Source organism: Pteropus vampyrus, unplaced genomic scaffold, assembly GCF_000151845.1.
Source record: "Pteropus vampyrus isolate Shadow unplaced genomic scaffold, Pvam_2.0 Scaffold57, whole genome shotgun sequence".
Classification (NCBI taxonomy): Eukaryota; Metazoa; Chordata; class Mammalia; order Chiroptera; family Pteropodidae; genus Pteropus; species Pteropus vampyrus.
This window is the reverse complement of record NW_011888838.1, coordinates 1,693,197-1,716,647: the sequence shown is the minus strand read 5'-3', so window position 1 is coordinate 1,716,647 and position 23,451 is coordinate 1,693,197. Positions and strand designations below refer to the sequence as shown.

At 32.8% G+C, this 23,451-nt stretch overlaps 1 protein-coding gene and 1 pseudogene across 1 annotated transcript in view; both read right to left on the bottom strand.

The window, feature by feature from the left end:
* The window catches only part of LOC105292456 (adhesion G protein-coupled receptor L3), a 610,351-nt gene that overhangs the window by 580,278 nt on the left and 6,622 nt on the right, over positions 1–23,451 (bottom strand). The window lies entirely within an intron of this gene.
* LOC111740080 lies at positions 15,412–15,530 on the bottom strand (annotated as a pseudogene).

Here is a 23,451-nt window from a genome sequence, read left to right as displayed (position 1 = left end):
AGGAATCAACGATGAATGTGATACTTGTAACTCTGGAACATTCTCATGGTCAGTACCATGGCAACTAATCTCATTATATCTTCTCATATACCGTCCAGACCACCCCCAGCATGCTCCTCGGTTCATGACTATCCTTCTCCAGGGTTCATGACTATTAACCTAAAAAGCCTTCCGTCTGCCACAGTAGAGCACATTACCGCAGGGGCTCCTCGACAGTACTTTCATGTTAACTTCATTACTATTGTTTGGTCCTCTGGGAGTATTCTGATAAGTTACTTAAACCTGTCAACAACTTCAACTCCTTGGTCTAGATAATGAAGATATGATTAGTGAATGTAATATTATGTGCAACTCAAAAATTTTTGCATTATAGCCTGGGAAGAACAGCTAGCATATTTCACAATTAAAGAGATGAATGAAGAAAAATGTAGAAGTAGCACATAGTATAAAGAGTGGGGAAAAACAATAGCCTTAAAAAGAGAGATGGTTTAAGCAGAGGAAACTAAAATAGAGAAGAAAAAAAAAAGAGATTAATTTAAAATAGAACTGTAAGAATTTAACCCATATGACTTCAATCACTCACAATTTCCTAAATAGATGGCATGTTTCTAAGTAAAAGTACGTGTGTGGAAGCACTTTAATATGTTAAATATAAGGTTTTGTTATTATTATTAAGGATATTTACATTTTCATTAATGTAGTCAAATAAACTAGACAATGGCTTTTTTCATGATTAATGTTAGTATGAATTATAAAATAACTAAATCTGTTTTTAAAGTCTATAAAAATAGTCAAGCACATAATTCTGCAAATAGGGCTCTAGTAAAGCACTACTGAGGCATTGTCACCATTCCCACTGATGTTGCCAAGGAGGTAACAAAGTCATCTTGATTGATTACAACTTTGAGTAAGTCGTGGTGCTGATGACAGTTCCATAATACATAATACTTCCTTTGGCTATACTCTGGTGAGTCCTCTGATAAAAGCTGAGAAACTCTCTCTAACATAATATGAAGAACGTCAACAACAAGAAGAACAACAGTATCTTAAAGCACATTTTCTTAGTGTCAGGCACTACACTAAACACTTTAAATGTATTAAGTGATTCAATCCTTATAATAGCCCTGTGAGGCAGATGCTGTCATTAGTCCAATTTAAAAATAAATAAACTTATTTTCCAAAGTGGCATTGCTAGTAACTGGTAGAACCGGAATTCAAGCCTACAAACAGACTCTAGAATCCATATTCTATCTTTTTAAATCCAGATAAGAACATATAATATAATATTTAAAAATACTTGATAGCTTACCCTATAACAAGCATAATTCTGGGTGCTTCATACACATCATCACATTTAACCCCGACACCAATCCCAGGTAGGAAATACCAACATTCTCGCCATTGTTTTCACATTAGGAAGTTGGGGCTCTAAAAGGTTAAATACTTACAAAAGGTCATATCTCTACAATTTCCTTCATCTATCTGTCTAGCAATGCTTCTGTCAAACAGTGCTTCCTCCATTTTCTTATTTCAAGCTAGTGGTCTCATTCTGGCATTGCAATAGTATGTCGCAGTCATAATTAACTTCCTCAGTTTTATACACTCACATAGAGTCCTACCCAGGTACTGTAAATTATAATGCAGATATATGAAACTATAGATACATTTGATTAATTTATATTTATCATTTACCACATGCCAGAAAGTGGGCTAGACCCAGAGGAGAAAATGAAGAACAGGGATACAATTTGTGAGAAATAAATAGTTGCTTACGAAAGCCCTGAGAAGTGCTGTGGCAAGTGAAGTTCTGTTGCTAAGGAAATACATGGGACAACCTTATTCAGATTTGGGGAGGCAATGTCTAATCTAAGACCTAAAGGATAAGCTTAAAATAGCCAGGTAAACAGGAAAGATGAGGAAAATTATAGTATTCCTGAAGAAAGAAAAAGGTAAAGACCCAACTCTGTGAGATTGTTTGGTTTTCTTTGTTTTTGTTTTTCCTGCCTCCCAACAACCTCCATAAATTACTTCTCTGTGAATCACAACTGCGCTGTTGGTCTCTTCATTCTTCAGACTCTCTCACCTGTAATCACAGGATGTTTTCCAACCTCAGTTTCTGCGCCACCCAATTGCCAGTGAAGAATGCTAGTATAACAACAGCTTAAGTCCACCCCACAGCAGTCATGTGGATTTAGTCTTATTGTCACAAACTGCTTATTTGGCTTCCCTGGGTCCAGGCCTGTCCACTGTTATGACCATCTCCTCACAAACATCTTTCTACTAATCTTCATTGTGTTAGGCCACTCCATACACTTCCATTTCCTTCCCCCGCCCCTGTCCCCCTGAAAAATAAATGTTTGTGTGGACTGGATGCTTGCATGGGATGAAAGCCTGCCTAAGGAGCCTAAGCCACCCCACCTAGTTCTTATCTCCACTCTCCCCCCAGGAGGCTGTACTTTTTTCTCTAAGAGTAAAATTTTTGAAACTGATTTGCAAGTTTGATATGCCTTGATATATTATTAGGCATATCGGGATACACACTTCTAATCAGTGTCCAGTAAATATTGTATTGGATAGCTAAGTAAAGCTTTACTACTATAAAACTTATATATGACAGGGGGTTGAGATAAATAATAATATGCCCTTTTTTGTAAACATAACATGCAAATAAAAGAAACACACTGGGGAAGAAAGTTTAAATAAACTGGAAAAAAATCTCATTACAATTTCTCAATAACTTATGCAATTAATCTCACATTACAAATTCATAAAGGATAGGGAAAGGCTGCAACATTTGGAGTATTTACAATATTTGATAGTTCTACTATGTATTATTTCATTGTAATCAAAAAGAGACTCTTGATGATCTTAAAGAACTCAAATGCAATATACTAACAATAATAATAATAGTAGAATGGCGACCAGACTTGGAGGACTCACTATGTGCCAAAAACTGTAAAAATTTCTATACAAAGTACTGGTCAGTTATCACTCATCTCCCTTTTCCTAAGTAATAGAATCTTAATTTTATTCAGAGTATAAATGTGCTTATTTAAAAATTACTTGCTTCCCCAGACTAGCTGGGGATGGCTCTAGGAAAGCTTTCCTTTACCAATATAGTTTCCAACCCCTCCCAACAACATTTTCCCCCCTATCACATGGCTGAAAAGGATTCCTGGAATGTGAAGGCCCGAAAGTGAAGAATCATGTTGTGACCATGAATATATATATGGTAGACCAGCAACATGGTAAAGCTAATAGACCAGAAAGCAAAAAAAGTTTGGGGCCTTACTTTCATGATCCTACTACGTTCTGAACTACTCACTTCTGGAGTTATTATGACATTAATAAGATAAAGCTCTATTTGCCTAAATCTTTTCAGGCATATTTGCTTACATTATCTCATTGTGATTTTTATTTTGTTGGATTTAGCAATATTCTTCTTCTTTAGAAAAATAAAAATATCTTGAGTGGTATTTTTATTACTATAGCAGTAAGAGGTAAATTTATTAAAGTCACCATTATTTTATCACTTTCATCTTTTCTGTCATACCACTCCTAATTTATTCTCATCTCTCTACTTTTCCTTATTGCTTCCTAGTGCTGATGTGACTGCCAGATTATCTAACCCATTCTTAACTATATTTTGATAAAGCATTTACATGTGATGATAGTCTCTAAATTCATTTAAAAGTAAATTAACAAATCTCTTCTTTATCTAAAATGTAAATAAATATACCAAAAGTAAGTGATATCAGTTTTAATAATGTAACTTCTAATTACCCAGCAAGGATATTTCTGCTAATTTATCTTAAATACTCTCTCAAAATACTATCATAAGACATACAGTTATTTAAAATTCTAAAATTATGCCTTCTTTAAAATAATAATTAATATTTATTAAATCCTTATTATAGACCAAATAGTGTCCTATGTGCTTTAAATGTTACCTCATTAATCTTAACACTATTGATGCCAATTCTATCTAGAACCCTCAATTTTCAAGAGACTCAGGAACATGCCGTCACAAGCTTAATATTTGCTAGAGCCAAAAACTAAACTCAGAAGATACTGACTTCCAGACATTATTAAGCCCCCATAACTAGAAACAGTTAAAGATCAGACACTAGTACATTCTAGAATTTTACTTATAAAGTCATGTGATGTTAGCCTGGCTTTATTTCATACATTTACAAAATTAAAATTAGCACACACAGTTGAAAGAAAAAAAAATAAGTGGGGAAAAACAGCAATACTTCCAGCGTTAATCTGAAGATCAAGAAATATGTCATTTAAAATTCAAATCTAAAAAAATCCTTGCTAGCCAAAAATTTGTTTTCTCGAAGCAATATGATGAAGCTAATGATGTCTAAATAGGGCTACCAGAGTAATTATTTTTATTTTCTTAGTAACTATGTGAAAGATTTACTTCAAAAACTTACTATCTATACAATGCACTTGGCATAGGTCATTTTATAACTGCTCATTATTCTTAAAGAGATAAACCAGGCTTTAATGAGCACATAAGTGAAGATACAAACACATGAAATGCTGAACATATTTGGCACACTGATGGTAGTATAATATGACTGGGTAAGAAAGAGGAATGCACTGGAGATCACCTTAAAATAGTCAGGGACTAGGTCTACAGGCTGGAAGATAACAGAGCAAACCTCTACATCTCCTCTTTTTCCTCTACAGCACCATGTCCTTCAAGCAAACAGACTTTTATTGTGTCTGTACCTGTGCCAGATATCAGGCTCAGCCAAGCATATAAATGTAAATAGGAAATGAACCTTCCCTCAATGAGCCGGCAATCTATAAACTCCTGTTGCCAAAATAAGATTTAATTTATGCTACGATATTTAGTTAGGCATAAAGACAATTTTCTTCACATAATAGGTTGTTAAAATGTTAAAGACCAAGGAAGATCTTTTAAAAATAATCCGAATTTTCATCAATCATGGTTTACTATGCTAAAAAGTTCCTCTTAGTCCTATTTTTAGTCCAGAAAATATATATTTTACCAGTTATAGTCTTCTACTATAAGAATAGTGGTTACTATGATTGAGATTGATGAAGTATATAACTTTATATTATTATAGATCTAAATATCAAAGGAGAATATTTAACTTGATTCTACATCTATGACTTCTTGAAAATACTGTATTTATCATGCTACGATCATTTAAATGGGAATAGAAATAAAATGTTAACATCAGTAACATTTTTAAATTTCCTACAACAGTAATGGTATTCTTTTTGTCATATGCTAGCATCCAAATATGTACTTCAGGATAAGAAAAAAGGAAAACCATTCTCATAGCATTATGTATTAAAAGAAGTATGTCAAAGCTCTGTCATTATTATTTTAACAAAGTAAATAAAGGCCAAAAATTATCAATCTTACAGAACTCCAACTGTAAATCACTTCATATTTATTAATATCCTTAGTACTTTGGTGAAAAAAATAGGTAAATTTTGAATACTATCTGCAATTTGGCATTTAGTTAATGGTGTTGTACCAATGTTAATTTCTGGATTTTGATCACTGAATTATAGTTATTATTTAGTCTGTTCAGGCTGCTATAACAAAATATCAGACACCGGGGATCTTATAAACAAAAATGTATTTCTCACAGTTTTGGAGGCTACAAGTCCAAGATCTTAAAGACACAGATATGGTGTTTGAAAGGGCTTCCTCATTCATAGGCCACCTGCTTTTTCAGTGTCCTCACAAGGCAGAAGGGGCTAGGAAGCTGTGTGGGGGCCCTTTTAAAAGAACAGGAATCCCATTCATTGAGGCTCCACCCTCATGACCTAGGGACCTCCCAAAGACCCCGCCTCTGTACCGTCCCATAGGGCTTTAGGGTTTCAACACCTGAATTTTGGGGAGACACATTTAGACCCTAGCAGTTATGTAAATGGAAATATTAGAATAAGCTGATTAAAAGGCATATGAGAACTCTTTATTCTTTTTACAACTTTTCTCTAAGTTAAAAATTGTTTCAAAATAACATTTAAAAAAAAAAAATCCTCAGTGCTTTTAACATAAAATTTTAGAGTGCTGAGCAGTCCGGATGTCACAGAGCATCAAATGGTGACCATTTCAAATATTCAAAGCTTTAGCATTTCACAGCTTCTACTGACTGTGTTTAACAATTAAGGCTTATTAACCTTTGATTTTTTACAAAGAATGGTTTCACAAAGAGAGAGCTATGAATGAAAAATTAAAATCTACATTCGAACTTGAGAAGAAAAACATTGTATTTCATTAGTTAAAAAATTCCAAAACACAGCTCGGTCAAGGGAAGAATTAAAAATAGATCATTTTTTCCCTCATTATGATTGTAACATAATTCTAACAGATAAGAAACACTTTATGGGAAAATGTGTTGCCAAAAGAAAAGGCAAAAATTCCCCAAGTCATCTTTTGCAGACATCTTCGTGAAGGCAAAACAAAGCTTTACCCGTTTGTTCATGCAACATGTATTTATGAAGCATGTATTATGTGCTAGGTACTAGAACTCATGTTAAGCTCCAGAAAACAAAATTTAAAATAAAAAAGATTTTGTGATTATTAAATATATAACTTACTACTAAAGCACAAATTAGTAAAATAATCTAGTTCTAAATATCAAAAGGAGGTCAAATATGGTTTCTCAGTAAGGATATCTTTTTTATGTCATCTTCATTAAAGGTTTAAATATCTCAATTTACAATGATAATGAGGCTTCACTTTCATATACTTTTATTTATTCTGGGGCTAGTAGAAAACAGTTGAATTTTGTAGAGTATCCATTTCTCATTAGTTGTTTTTTTTTCTTTTTCAACTAACACCTAAATATCTCCAGAGCAGAGTGAAATTACAACTTCATGCCACATTCCCACTTAAACTGTCCCTCAAGTAGTTTTTTCATCTCCATCTTTCCATGAAGTAAGGCCAATAAACCAAAGTCAAATATATTCTATTTTATAATTCAGAAGTTATTCGCCTCAGTAGTAGTTACTTGTATTTCACCTAAGGTCAAGTATCTGAAGAGTCTCATAAAATGAATACTCTTCTGCTATATACTCATTAAATCTCAGTTCTGCTATTAATGACCCCAAAGTTAAAATAATCACAGATGCACAGAAAACAAATTTCTGACACTGTGGAAAGCAAAGTGAGATCTCAAAAAAAAAAAAAAAAAAATGTTTCTTTCATCCAACACTTCAAAATGAAATGATTTATTTGCTGTTACACGTTGAAAGATTGTCTATTTATTACTAAAATAAACTCATGGTGTTTTCTTTTAAAGAAGTAGTCATTAATCTCAGCCAATTGGATAGTATAGATTCTGAGACAGTTCTCACCAAGTTAGGAGGAAGGGCTATGCTAATGTCTGATGGGAAGCATGATAATTGTAATTGGGTTTAGAAATGTTAATGTTTATGCTAATACTTGAACTGAAAAGGAACAATAAAGAACTAGATCTAAGCTTGGCAAAAGTAACTCTCCCTTAACTCAGGATGTCTTCATAAATTCTAGATGGTAATTCTTGGGGAGGCAAAGATTGGGGTGGGGAGCATTTTGAGAGGCTATTATGAAAACATAAGAACTTGAGAGCTTTCAGTAAAAGAATTCAGAGAACAAGAAGGAAGAAAGCAGTGGTAGAAAAGATATTAAGAGAGACTAGGGAAATAGTCACTGGATTTTCACTCTGACCATAGGCCAGGAAAGAAAAGAGAGAATCAAATCCAAAGACTTTGATGAGCTAAGAATGTCACTGAAAGGACAGTGTTGACTGTTGACCTTGCTTCTCTAGGAATGAAGTAAGCTTAGCTCTGGAGTTAAACCAGATATCATTAAAATAGCAGAAAGAAATAAAAAAAGAGAAGCCTATTAAACAAATGCCTATTAAAATATAATAATCTATATTTCGCTAATTTGAATAGCAAGGTGGTATTAGAAATTACCTGCACGGATAAATTTTGACTATGGTACTGGGGATGATTTTCACGCATCTTGCAAAATGAATCATATTACTTGATAATTAAATGATATTATGTTTATGACAGCATTGAGGTTGAAGGGGATGAAGTAGAAAAAATAAAATAACATCCCTATCAGTATAGAGATAAGAAAGGGACAGATGGAAAAGCCATACCTTAGCCCAGAAGCTACAAAAATACTGGAACATTTTTACAATTGTCTGTCTTACATAGCCCCTTAACTGTAGTGCTATCACCTCCAGGAAAGAAGGCTTGGTTGGGAACTAACTAGTCCACAGTTAGTTCTAGAAAATGGCACATCACAATCCGATACCAAAGAAATGTGGCTGTTCCCACACCTGGGATCACTGCATTGCTGTTCCACCTAACTATGCTGAAAGCACCAGAGTACAAATTGCTAAATTGCAGGCAAGTAATATGATTTCACCCTAAAGTTACAACTTACGGTGAAATGATAAAATTATTTTTTTTCCTCCCTTTGCCAAGAGATAAAATATAAAGCAGATTCTGGGCTAGAAATGAGAGTTCTGGAGAACAGAATGAAAGGAGCATAAAAGAGAAGCACTTTGCTCTCCACAATGTTTGGGGGTTCATGCAGGCAGGGGTGGCTGGTGTTACATTTAGAAGACAAAGTTTAATGAACTAGAGGACCCTTCCCTTTTCATATACAAACTGTTTCAAGCTCCATTGGCCTTAATAGAAGGCATCCGAAATAGTTAAGGGTCACTATCTAGTTGGAGGGCTAGACCCCTGGTGTCCACCATTCCCCAGGTGCCCTGTCAAGGATTACTAAATGACTATTAGCCTAGGGTGGCAGAGAAGTTAGCCATGATGCTGATCCTGGACCAGGTCTTCAGAGAATTCAAGGAGGTGCCCACCAGTGAGCAGTTATGCGTTCATTTCTGCACCTGTAAGTGACCACTATTAATTTTTAACCTCTACTCATACATTTTAAACACCACCATTCCCCAGGCATACACTTTTTCCTGGTCTTAAAAAATGTAAAATTTATAACACAACTTTTATTTCCTCCAGAGAAAATCTGGAAGACCCAGTCCATTTTTCTTACCTTTAGTTAAAAAAAAAGACAAACACAAAATGTAATAAGAAGCAATAAATCTGTAATTTGGAAACTTTTAATTTGTGGACCAAATAAACACACACATTTAAACCTGCAGGCCACTACTATGGCAAAATTGTAATAAGTTTTAAAAGAATAAAAGAGTGGCTCCCACTTTCATGTACTATACATTTAAATGTTAATAAAGACCCAAATAAAGGCATATAAACACACTTAATATATTTATAAGTCTACCCTCAAAAAATATAGCTATAGAAAATAAATACATTTAGAGTTTTCCAAAAGCCGGAAGACTAATAATAAAGGTAGTATATTAAATATGATATTTTTATCAAATCTGACTCTGAGACTCCACTCAGATATACACAGAGATTATTTCTTGAAATGAAAATTATACTTTAAGAAGTTATCCCAAAAATAAGTTTTCACTTACAAATATAGAAATTTTATAAGTAGAAAATGTATTAACCAAGTAAGTGATGCATCAAGAAATTAAAATGAAATGTTAACAAGTATAGAGACACTTACCTAGTACATTGTGAACTCACATTTCTCAATGTAATATCTGGCCAATTGCACAAATCATTCATTTAAAGGCTGAGATCTGTTAACACTTTGCCCTTGGAAGCTGACTGCTTGCTTTCTGGATTGTTGTTTCTTTACAAGACATAGGGAGGCAGGCAGAAATTAGACAATGTAAGAATTACAAAGTAACTCAAAGAGACCTACCTCTTCTGCCCAGATAATCACTAAGTCAAAAACACTAAGACATACACCCTCAACACTGCAGGAAAAAAATATATAAAACTCAAATACATGTGGTTACCCCATAGTGTGTGGGCAAAACACCCACGATGTTGACATACAAATCTTAAACACAAATATGCATTTGACTAACACCACTACTCACCAATCTAGTTCCACACCTACATTCAAAACCACTGTGTTCCAGGAGAAGCTATGAGTATTGTTTTATTTCTAATTCATCAAGTCACTGAAACAAGAAGGCTAATGAGAAATCCATAAAAGGACAACTTTACATCACTCTTTTCTCATATTGTAAGTAGTATCCAGAACTGTGGAAAGAGCCAATCAAAAATGCTTTCTACTCTTTCTTCAGAATGTCATAGAAAAAGCAAAAGGAGATAAAACTATAACTACGATTTTCCTCTCTTCCTTAGCATTCTAATTTCTCTCCAAAGAGAATTTTGTGAAATGCTCTCGACCAATTTTCTATCCACCAGTTAAGAATAACCCTTTCAAAATATGCTTTCTGAAGAAGACATAAACATTAAAAAAAAAAAAACCTGACATGAGAGAATCTGACTTTCAAAAGAAAAAATCTGAGACTCATCCTTAAGAATTACTTGTAAAGATGGAAATTTTCAATCTTCATTTTCTATATTTCCTCAGTAAATAACCTAGAGAAACCACCACATAAATTGGAACAATTAATTAGCTCTAGTAATCATTATAGCTAATGGTGGTTTTCTGCTATACTAACAATTTTCCCTACAAGCTTTCCATACACTTGGCAAAAATCAGCAATTACAACCATAATATCAAACATCTTACTATAACTCTTAGTATATAATAATACTTGAGGCCTGTAAAAGAGAATATACATTTAAAATCAACACTCTTATTAGGATAAAAAAGTGATGTAGATATTGTCTTAAGAGGAAATTATTCACTTTATGGTCTGTTTTCCTTTCCATCGCTCTTGACTGCACAATAAGAAGACTAGAATATGTAAACTCACTGCTTATCAATTTGGTCCCTGTACCTATCATGCTTTCCTGCCATTCTTCTCACTGGCATTTCTAATGGAGCTTGAAATTACTATTTTGGGGGGCCTTATGCCTTACTTTGTTTTGTTTTGTTAGTCTGGACTTTGTTTTCCTTCAGTGTTTTACTTTATACACCATTTTCTGACAAGTAGGCACAGTTCTGGAAACAGTTTTCTTAACTAACACTAAAGAATAAAAGAGAACAGGGGACATATAAAATATTAATAATTAAATGTCTCCCATGAATGACAACAGACTTAAAAGAAAGGTAAAGATAGAGGTTCAGGTTTGGAAGGAAAAAAGAATCTTGACTATGTACAGTATTATATTTGGAGAATTAAACTACCCCATATTGCCTTAACAAGTAGCCCCAAGATACTATAAGACAAAGACAAATCTAAAGAGACTTATAAATGAAAAGTAGAAACAAATTCAGTGCCTCCAGAAGGAAAAAAAAAAAAGTAAAATTCATAAAAATAAAGATCTAAAAGGCTTCTCTGCAATTATGGTTATGATAGAATTGGCACAGCATGGTCTTAACAACATAGAAGATCATTATTTATTTTTAACAAATGTAGCTAGAAAAATGTTATTATATTCCCCTTTTATTTAAGTAGGAGCATGCTGATTGAAATGGATTTATCTAAGTTGACAGCTAGACAAAACTATATTGGGAATACTTTTTATCTTGAATTAAATAAAAACTTAATGACATTGATATTGCTACAATTACCCAAAATTATTCAAAATGAGTTTTTTAAACACATTTAACTATGTAATACTGTGTCTAATAGTCTTTTTAATACAACATTCAGGAAAAAAAATAAATAATAAAACAATTTAATTATGACAGAAAGTGTTAATTCCAATAAGAGAACCAAAAACATAGAAAAATGATTAATTCACTTTTAGAGAAGTTAGAATAATAAATTAAGTTTGGCTACCCAGAACAAGAACGTAAAGGTTTTGTATTCTTTTAAAAAGTTCTTTCAGCTGTCAAGAGAGGTTTAAAATTGTATCTCTTCTACATACTATAATTAGAGAACAGAGAATATTTTATATTGAAATAACAGTTCTTCAAGAGGATACAAATATTGATATCATATTACAAGCCTACCTTTGAAGAGCAAGTTCTCACAGGCCAAGTATAAAGAGCACCAAATCCTAGTTTATACACATCTAAAACTGCTTTCAGAATGCCTGGCTTCAAAATATTTTTAAAAACTATTATTTTTATTATGCATGTCACTTATATATTTTTTTCACAAAGCCCCCAATGTGCCGAATATTACTTAATTATAATTCCTCATTGTGTCATATGCATTTGTAAAACTGTATTCAACGCGAGAGAAGTTTATTCATGATAAAGGACCCTGAACTCATACCCTGTCCTCTGTAACAGTTATTTTTTGCGTGTGAGAGTAATAGTATTTTCTTAAATTGTTTCTTTTAAAATAAACAGTTTTCTTCAAATCCTAAAAATAGTTGATTTAGGGGAAAATGTATATTGGGGAAAAGGGAAGACTATGTGTGTCTTGAACTATTTACTATACAAATTGTATTTTGTAGACAAATTGTCTATATCTATTAGGGCTATAAGCTCACAGAATATATAAAAAATAAATAATAAAAGCATTTCTGGGATTCTTCTCTGACAGCCTGCAAATATTCAGGCTTCCATTTGTATCTTATAAATTGCTAGATAATTATTCCTTTCAGAATGTGTTAGAGATAAAAAAGATAGTATGTTATACATGAAGTAACATGACAAGATGATTCCAAATGGAAGGCCATAATGATTGAAAGCAACAGGTATAAAATGTAGTATCAATTTTGCAAAAAGTTTGTGAGCAAAGGAAAAAAGATGGCTTGAATCATGTTGTCCCACTCTTTGTTGCTACATGAAGGGTGTTAGCACCTATTATCCTATCTGACTCTCATATATAATAACCAAACCTATGGCAGTGTATTATATTATGGAAACTAATTTAATTATCACAATCCTACTATGAAATAGATATCATTAGCCCAATGACATAGAGAGTAAACTGAGGCTCAGAAAATGACCAAAAGTCACACAGCTGTTACATAGTAATTCCAAAATTTAGGCTCAAGTTCACCTGACCCTAAAGCCCATGTTCTAAATCACTTAGTCTCATTGACATTACCAAGTTATTAGAGTCAGTGCTGTTAATTTTTTTAATCATACAAGGCACACTTCATATACGATGATTTAGCATTATAACCCCATTTTTAAAGAAAATAGCCTACCAACATAAAGCACAAATGTTATTTCCATAATCAGGTACTCCAGGTTATGAAAATACTAAAAGCAATCCCAGCCTTCGAGGAATTTATATTTTTATAGAGGTATAAGATCAGAAGGAAAATAATCAAAAGCCGTGATAAACTGGCACAAATACCATAAAAGAGATATAACAAAGGGCTAAGTGGAATTAAGAGGACAGAACACAAGAGGGAAATAAAATATTTAAATTATTGATGAAAGATATAAAAAGTAAAATGTCTTAAATAATATACAGTCAATGTTTTTGCATTTGTCACTCAGACTATCAGACCACTGCAATGTTGCAAGAAACATGAACTACTTATTGTTTTTTCAGGTATTGTTAAAATAGGAATTCCTTTGAATGATTTCAATAATGAGGATTTATAAATAAATTACTTTGACCAAAATAAAAGAAATTTGTCGTTTGAACCCTCTTAACTAAATTAAATGCAGTCTCAACATCTGACTTCATAATTTGTACGTAGCATTTAAAATGCAAACGTATAAAAAACTAGTTAGATGTCTCCGAAGAACAGATTTTAACTTTCACGTAAAAAATAAACCTGATTAAACAACTGGATAAAGCATTACAACAGTACATCAATAAGCAGAGCAGTAAAAATTAATAACAAGTTCATATAAGGACACTTAAACAATGATCGCCATCACTTAGCTATTTCACGTCTTTATAATCAGAGTATGGCATATTAGAGTTGAAAGGGATATTATTTACTACACACTCCTTCTTTATACATGAATCTATTGAGGCCAGAAAGAAGCAAACTCTATCCTACACTTCCCAGCTGAGAAGGGGTATGGCAGAAGCTTCGACTCTCATCTAAATGCTCTCTCCTTATCTCCTCTTGGTGTCTCCTCCGATTACATCTACACAAAACACAGACAACAACATGATCTTTGTAAAATGACCTTGTTATTTCTCTGCTCAAAACCTTTAATGATCTCCCCATTACTCCTAAAATGAAGTGGAAAATACTTAATCTTAACAAAAAACACTACGAATTTTGAACTCCCATTGACTTCTCCAGCCAGATTTCATATCACTTCCTCTCTCCATTCTTACATTCCAGTTGCTAGGACCATCTCTGAGTTTCTTACATGAACCAAACTCATTCTTACTCTAGGCCTTAAGACAGGAGCTTCCTTTCTTCAGGAAGGCTGTCTGCTTGACCAATTCCTACCTATGTTCCTGGGAGTGGTAGGATGAGAAAACTTATCTGGAATGCCTGAGATCCCTGGGTCGAATGTTCTCATAAAACTCAGTAGTTCCCTATTCTGATTTCTTTTACAATTACATTTAATTTTGTTGCATAGGAAGCATACAATGTATATTTGTAGAGAAACTGACAAAAAAGATTAAGGATTCCAAATTTATTACCTTCTTACTACAGTACTTTTTCTCTATTAAAAATTTTATTCCACTAAAATAATTTTTCTTGAACCACACTTACCATTTTACTCACTCTTAAACTATCATCTCTTTAGTAGAACATAATTTACCATTACTTTATTAATATTAAACAACTTACTCCAAATAACATTGAACTTAGCTTTATCATGACATACTATGGAAAGCCTTCCAAAAATTTAAATAAGCTTAATTGTAGCAGTGCAGAGGTAATAGACAAAGTCTACTGTCTTTACTAAATGAAAATACCACATTTCTCTTAACGATTTTTTTCTAGATTTATATTTTACTTTCTTTGACAAGTAACCATAGCATAAGAGTCATAACCATAGCACTGCCAAACTTTAGCACTGGTATTCCTAAAGCTAGTTCTTTCGTTTCTACAGCAGACATTTAATAAACCAATAGGAATGGGGAGAAGTTAGGATAAGGATTAACAGAAACTAACCTTCTGGAGTAAAACTCCCTCCCAGTCACTAACACACAGTTATACATCTCCAAAGCTAAACTAAAAAATCTTGTTTTCAATATCTACATAGATCTTAAGTAGTCTCCTCATCTCAAAACTATAGTGCCTGATCATTCTTTATAGTCAACAAATAACTTATTTGATCACATTCTGAAATTGAGTATTACAGGCAGAAACCTGATATTGAAACATTCCCCATGTCAATTCACTTTCCCTGTAAAATGAAAATTTATTTTATTCTTTTTACTTTTTTCTTTTCTTTTCTTTTCTTTTTTTTTTTAGGCGAGGCAACCCTTAGTTGACCTCACAGATTGCAAGGACCTTGTCAGCTTACAATCCCTTTGATTTTTTTATTTTTTATGCCTACAGAACCTGGTCTTCCTAGGTGGTCTTCCATCCAAGTACTAACCAGGCCCAACCCTGCTTAGCTTCTGAGATCGGACAGGATCGGGCTTGTTCAGATTAGCATGGCTGTAGACAAAATGAAAATTTAAAGTGTGTTGTCCTACTGACAAAGCGAAGCAACTATGCTCAATCTTCCCTTCCCTCAGCTCCATTAACCTTCACTGAATATGCTTGGATCTGTGAACAGCTCTTCTGATGACAGAATATAAAGGAAGAGGTGAACCAGCACATTCTCTAAGGCTGCCTATTCAACCTTCCTATCTCAGTTCAAATGTCGTTTGCTCTGGGAAATCTTTCCAGATCCCACTCATCCCCCAACTCAGACAATGTCTGATCCTGCTGCTGTAACTCCCGTAGCATCCTGTACTTAACCTTCGTAACAGCAACCACAATTTTAACTAAATAATTAATGACAGCTACATTGCTTAATACCTTTTTATTTCTATGATTTTGCAAGTGATATAGTCAGAGGCTCGTTCTGCCATGTTATGCTCCATATGTCAGCATCCTGCAAACATTTGGTGCTAATGACTAGATGGTGACTGACAAAATTAATGATTTAATGAAGTTGCTCTTTTGGGAACTACAGGGGAAAAAAAAGCAGAATGATTTAGAGTCCCACTTAGAAGATATCTGCTTCAACAACAGAGGAAAAAATTAATAAAATCAATAAAAGCTATCAGTGTGCTATAGGTTTAATGTTTGTTATCTCATTTAATCTTCACAATAACTGGCATTATTTTATCTCCATTTTACGTATGAGAAAACTGAGGCATGGAGAGGTTGAGTAACTTTCCCTGAGTCATGTAGAGAGAGGGTTGGAAATCATGCATTTCTGACAACCAAGCTAATGCTCTCTTTCTACTTTACCTCTTTGTTTCTCATTAATATATATTTTATTTTGTATTTCTCTATATATGTGTTTATTACTTTCAGCGAAATTCATTTAATGTAGAATTAAATACAAATTAATGCTTCAACCTTAAAATAATAAGTAATAATTTTGTGTAAATAAATTCAGCCATGTGGAAAAAGGAGTGAAAGGAAAACACTGAGTATTCTATACTCTACATATACACTTCTGCTTTCTAAATGAAAAGATGATGAAATTGCCTTGATCTAAGATAACAGTACCATAGACTTGAAGCTCTACATGTAGAATTTACTTGATCTGTAGACATAAGGGAAAAAGCTGATATAAAAAACTATCTCAAATCCTTTATCAAATCCTAAAATTATTAATTGCTAAAAACAGTATCCTCAATAGCAGAGAAATATGATATTAAGAAACTTCATTAGAATCCTTAACATTTTTAAAAAATATAAAATACATTCAGGTGTCGATTTCTTTTTAAACTTTCACAAAAAGAATGTCTAACCTATATGATCTTTTTAAAATATGCTATTGCCACATGCAATACCGTGTCCTAGCTCTTTAAGAAGGATGTAATAGGAAAATTCTTATAAAATCAATTACCTATTAAGTTTTTTTGGAAAAAAGTGACTTGCGAGCAGAGGTATTCTATTTTAACTAGCTTTACCACTTTATTTTATCTCATGAATTTTTACAGAAAAAGAACCCCCATTCCTATCCTCTATTTGCAAATGAAACAGTCCTAAAGAAGTTATATGATCAGTGTGATATAGCTACTTAGCGACAATGCCATGACTAAAATCAATCAGAAATGAGAACTCTCAAGGGCAAAGAAATTCTTTGAAAGAAGACAGCATAAGCTATAAACCAGACATATCAATTTGGGCAACTTATTACAATTCTTGACAACTTAATTTTATTTTTATTATTATTGTGGTAAGAATACTTGACATGGGATCTATCCTCTTAACAGATTTTTAAGAATACCATACAATGTTGTTAACTACAGGCAAAATATACAGCAGGTCTCTAGAAATTACTCATCTTGTATAACTGAAACTTTATATCCCTTGATTAGCAAATGGGGAGTTGCTAATCAAAATGGGTTTGTTTGTTTGTTTGTTTGTTTATTTTTGAGGAAACAAGTTTGCATAGAAGATGCCTTCTATGCCTTTATTATTCCACATACAGGTACAGACCAAATGTCAAGGGCACTTGAATTCATCTTACAACAGTAACTTCAAAAACTGCTTTCAAGTTCAGTTGTTTCTTCTAGATCCATAAAACACATTCATGAAGTTATACACTCATTTATTAATCAAGCATTAAACTCTGTCCTAGACATATGTTCTGATGCAGATTTAAAGATAATATAGAAAGGGAAGTAAGAATAGGTTTCCAATCTGACTCCTGGAAATGTATTTTAAATATATGTCTTCGTGACTGGAAGCAGATGTCACAAAGATGCTGTTTAAAGATGCTGTTAATCTCTCTGGCCAAAGAATGAATTAATGAAATCAAATTCAGTAAATACTGCATTACTGAACGAATGATAAAAAGTTGCATTCTAGACTCGTTTTCCTCTTCTATTTGATTTACAAGCTACCAAATACCTTGTATTTTGAACTTCACTTTTATTGCTATGAGCAAATCTCTAACTGAACATACACCTAGCAAAATTGAGTTCATGTTTACTAATTAAGAACCACAATGTTCTGTTTACTTTACTGGTCTCTCTCCTATAGACAAACTTCAATTATTATAAATGTGTTTACTAACAATTTACTATTTTTCATATTTAAATTTTTAAGATTGCCCAAAGTCCACCAATTTTCTTCTTCCACAAGAAGTATGGTAAAGAATTTTGGTAAATTCATATTTCAGATTAGCTTATGAGATAAGCGGTCCTTTCAGAGCAGAGAACAAAACTATGAAAGTTTATGGACAAATGAAGCGGATGGTAGACTTCATTATCCTTCATAAATCAGTTTCATTGCATAGTTTTGTTTTAATATTGTTAAATTCAGAGACATTAGGCACAGTCCTATTTAAATATTAATAGCTAGTAAATTTAATTTTTGTTACTATTTTACTGGCCTCAGCTTTATAAATTGATACATACAAGAGTTAATAATTTTTAAGAATTACCAAACCATTAGTAAGTTACTCAGTTTACTAACTAGACATAACTGAGAGTCAGCATCCTTAAGAAAGAATTGCCAAAAAGTTGAGAGGACCAGTTAGTTACACAGAAGACAATGATGCATGTGAATCACTGTAACCAAGTAGTAAAAGTCAAACAGTAATTATTTACTCTGTATCCTACTAATTGTACTTCAAGGAATCTGTTCTACACAAATCATGAGAATGGTCCAAGCTTTACATTACTTATCCTAGCAAAATATGACAATCCACATGAAAAAAAGTTTAAATAAATCATAGTATATCCATACTATGAAATATTATACAATATTAAAAAAAGATGCTTTCAAAAAAATTATGGCATTGGGAAATTGGAGAGATTTATAAAAACTATATCTCTATAATTTACCTTTAATTCCACTGAAACAAACACAGAGGTAAAATACAATATTACATTGATAAAATTCATAAGTAATCAAGCTAAAAATATTAGTGTGAAATAATCTCTGTGAACATTATGTACCACTATGTTATGATATATTAGGTGATTTTTGGTTTGACTTTATGTATCTCTGTATTACACAAGTATTTGACATGAGTACGTGCTATAATCAGAAAAAAATTCTATTTGTAATATGATCATTTAAATGTAGAATAGCTGCATTGGGAATAATGAATGGGAATAAAAAATCATCTATTATTAGCACCCAAATAGAATCAAAAGAGCATACATAAATGATATACATTAGGATAGTAGCCGGAATTCCAGAATAACATTACCACGCAAAGAGAGAGTAGCAGAAAAGGAAGTGACATAGCAAGATTACTAATACAAAGCTGATGGACTAGCATACCATCCTCTGACATTGATACCCTGAGTCCCTCATACAGATAGTTCATTCACTTGTAATAAAGTGAATAATAATTTCTCATTTATAAACCTAATGCTTTCTTTCATACCCCATTACATTTTTGTTGTTGTTGTTCTATCTCAACACCCCTATATTCAAGGAAAAAAGCACACATACACACCACTGCAATCTCACTATCATCCATTATTCAAGAAAGGTCTCATTGAATAAATGTCTGCTCAGAGGCTCTAAGCAAATTTCATTTCTGAACACTACTGTCGGCAGCCCAGCAGGCTATTTCACCAAGATAAAATCACATATTTAATCAAATGCACCTAAAAAAGAAATAGTCGCAAAGTTTGCTTAATAATGTCAAACCATAAAAATACAATGTTGACAGCCTACTAATTTTTAGTGCTTTCTCTTCTTCAAGGATTTGCAACGATAAAAAAGGTACATGGACATTTTTCTCATTAATATTTCAACTAACATTTAAAAATACACCAAATTATGTGTTACTATTTATATTGGATTGGTACTTAAAAATAAAAAATGAAGAGTCAACATAACTTTTTGTTTTGAATAAGGAAAAATAAAAAACAGTAAATTTAAGAGGTCTCCCATCTTATACAAATAATACCTTTAAAGCACCATTTTACTTCAGCTGGGCAAGTGTCAGCATAAAACACTACCCAGACTCTATTTTTTGTAATAATGGATCCATGTTAGATGTCTGTCATTTGAATAACATTTTTACTGGATAGATTGAAGTATATTTTCATTGGATTCTCTAGGCAGCTAATAAAGTTATCCATACTCAATTATTTGAAATATCCTACTTGATCTACTTTTCAGTATTCTGCCTCTAAACATAAAATTTACTTGAATAAACATCTATTCCCATCAGTAGCATGACATAACGAGTACACTAACAAAAGTAAAATAATTAGATGTCTCAAATGGATAGATGGATTCGTATTTGCAAAACTATTTTGTTGCTTTTACTTCTATTTTCATTTATTCCATGCTCTATTTATTCTCAGTCAATAAGTTTTTGTTAATTTAGTTTTTTCCAGAGTAACATTTTATTCTGTGCAACCTCCACTTTTGGTTTACAAACAATCTGTTCCTTTTCAGTAAAGACCATCTAAAGGTGGCAGGTGGGGCTCACACATGAGTTAATTCAACCACGAGCTCCATGTCTAATGGTATATCTTGGGGGCATTGTTTACTTGGAAGTATTCAATGCCTAAATAATTTACATCTAAACCTATAAGATCAGCATTTCTCTGCTTTTTAAGTGTGAGTAGCAAAAATTCAGCATTCTATGTGTCACTGAATCTGTGTCTAGTGCCTGTTTGGCATTGTACAGTGACAACTCCACTATCATATGACAGAATGGGATATGTTGCTTACGCAAATTACATCTTTCAGATAGTTGGTGGCTTTTCAGATATGCATAGCCTTGATAACTTGGGCAATTTCACAGGTGTTTTTGAACGTGTACATTTGAATCCCTTGATATGCATGTTTTTGTTGGGTTTTCTGGGTCAAATGAGTAGAAAACTATTTTCCAAGATTACTTTGGCTGCTACAGAAAAAGAGTAAACCTGTTTTTAATGGTTTTCCTAACCAATTCTCTTAATGCCTGATCTATCTCAGTTAACAAAGGATCATGTATTGGATATTCAAGTTTTATCAGACCCTCTGACTTTTTCTGTGGACAATATTCCTCTCTTAATTGAGCTTTTCCTTCTTCAAACTATTTGTCCATCCACACTGGAACTACAATACAGTTAACTGATTTCACTAAGGTGGTGACAACAGACTGATCTAAAACTGGGTACCTAATTTAGAAAGAATCCAGTAGGAGAGGGAAGGAATACTGGTAGTCTGGGTAGGGACATGCAATGGGAGCAGAATCCTAATGGTATTCTAAATGCTATTTTTTTTTAATGCCTAGGTGAACTTCCATCCTTCACAGAGATTCTTTAGGTGAGAAACACAGTAACCTCCCAATAAGCTAATCATCTGGCCTAAAGCTAATTGGAAGTGTCTTTGCATTTAAGAGAGAAATAAGGAATTACACTCAATGTACTAAATCTTATAAATTAAATCTTATGTTATCCATATGACAACTGAGATGTTATCACAAAACATGAAGTATTTTAGAATGCTGCAAAATAATATTTAATTGTTATACATAAAAAATATTGAAAATTAAAGTGAAATTTAACTGAAAATGCCTAAAATTCAAAAAATTATTGTGTAATATTTCAAAAGAAAACAGTTGCCTAAGTTATTCTTCCAAAGTCAACTACGGTTAATAATATAATTAAAACTCAATACACAGTTTCAACTTAACAGTTAAAGCCAATGTAAAGAAGAAAGTCTAGATATACACATGCCTCATGTTAACACAGAACCATTTCTCAATAGACTCTTTGTCCACTCGTTGAAGTCATGATCAGTATTCTGAGTCAAGGTTCAAACAACAGCCATCAGCTATTGACAAATCAAGACCACTGAAAAATTGAAAAAAAGAAAAAATATAAATGTATACCAGTTGAGCCCTTCTACTCTTGCCAGAAATAAAATCTCTTACAAAAGATGACCATCAAGACCAATTCCTCTCACTCAAAAGAATTTGGAAGAGTTCTGAGGAAAGGAAAAGAAGGAAAAAACAAACCAAACCAAAACAGAAGACTATTGAAAAACCTCTTACAGGGTTAGCTGTCAATGGAATACATTTTAGTATTCAAGTTACCCACTCAAGCAGAACATCAAAAACTGGGCTTGAGTCTCTCCCCGATTCTCACAGGCTCAGCCTACTGTGGAGTCACTGGGGCTGTCTTGAATAGTAACACACTTTGTCACTGCGGGACGCAGAGACACCAACACAAGCTGATCAAACAGAAAGGGGTACCCTTTCTACTTGACTTTCATTTTCTTGAGTCATACTTTAAAACACTTAAGTCAGCTGTCTAATGTGCAGCTTATTTTTTCATTCATTTTTAACACCTACCACACTGTACACTCTTTCTGTTTGAAAATAAATGTTGAATAATAATAGGTAAAAGTCACACATTGTAAGACCTCTTATTGGCAATTGTCACTGAAATACAGATGTTAATTCTAAAATTTGGACTTATTTATTACCTTTTCCATACTTATAGTCTTTAAAGCAACTTGAGATCTCAGTTTCAAGGTTTCATCTGCATTTATAGCAATCTTATAAGGACTTAAACTTTGGGATTGTAAATCTTTTAAAAGTATAGGCATTCTTAAATCTTAGAAGTTTATGATGTCTTGATTTGATGACAACATTGTAGAAAATTCTGATGTAGTTAAAGCTTAAAGAGCTGCTGATACCATGTGAAAAGATGATCAAGAGTCTAACTTAAAATGTCTTAAGTTAAATTGCTACTTTCATTTTATACATGATTTAAAGTTAATCTTCAGACACTGTACTTGGTGGCTGTCAAAAATATTTTCCTGTCAGGATTATGATTTGTGGTGGGGAATTATTAGAGTATAACGTTTTAAGATTAAGAGGAAAAGTTCAGAAATAGGTACTTAATAAAAGGTTAGAAAAGAGAGGGAAAGAACAGAGGAAACACAAAAAGACATGTGAAACTTTTCTCTACTGCTTCAATAAATGCTACTAATTTTGATAGCTCATCAAGAACTCTGCAATTAAGAAAATAATATATGATTTAGCTAAAATTTTAATGGTAGCTAAGGACATTTCTACTAATACTATTATTAACAGTGTCAGCTACTATCCATTAAATGCACAGACTATCAGGTACTTTTCTATTTACTTCCTATTCCTCACTCCAAATCAGCAATGTAGATGTCATTACTTTTTTTTTTTTTTAACAGAGAGATAAAAGAGCTAGAAAGTTGTAGAACTGGGATTGCATTCAAGTCTCTTATCCCAAAGGCCATTTCTGAGAAGTTCATAATCAGAGACAGCACCCAGCTATGCTCATCTGAGGAGTATAATTTTGTTTCTACAAATATAAATCAGAATTAACCAAAGTACAAGAAAAGATAAGTACTGCTCTACTAATTTCATAGTGACAGGCATAAGGGAAATATTAAACTAGTCAGGGAATATACATA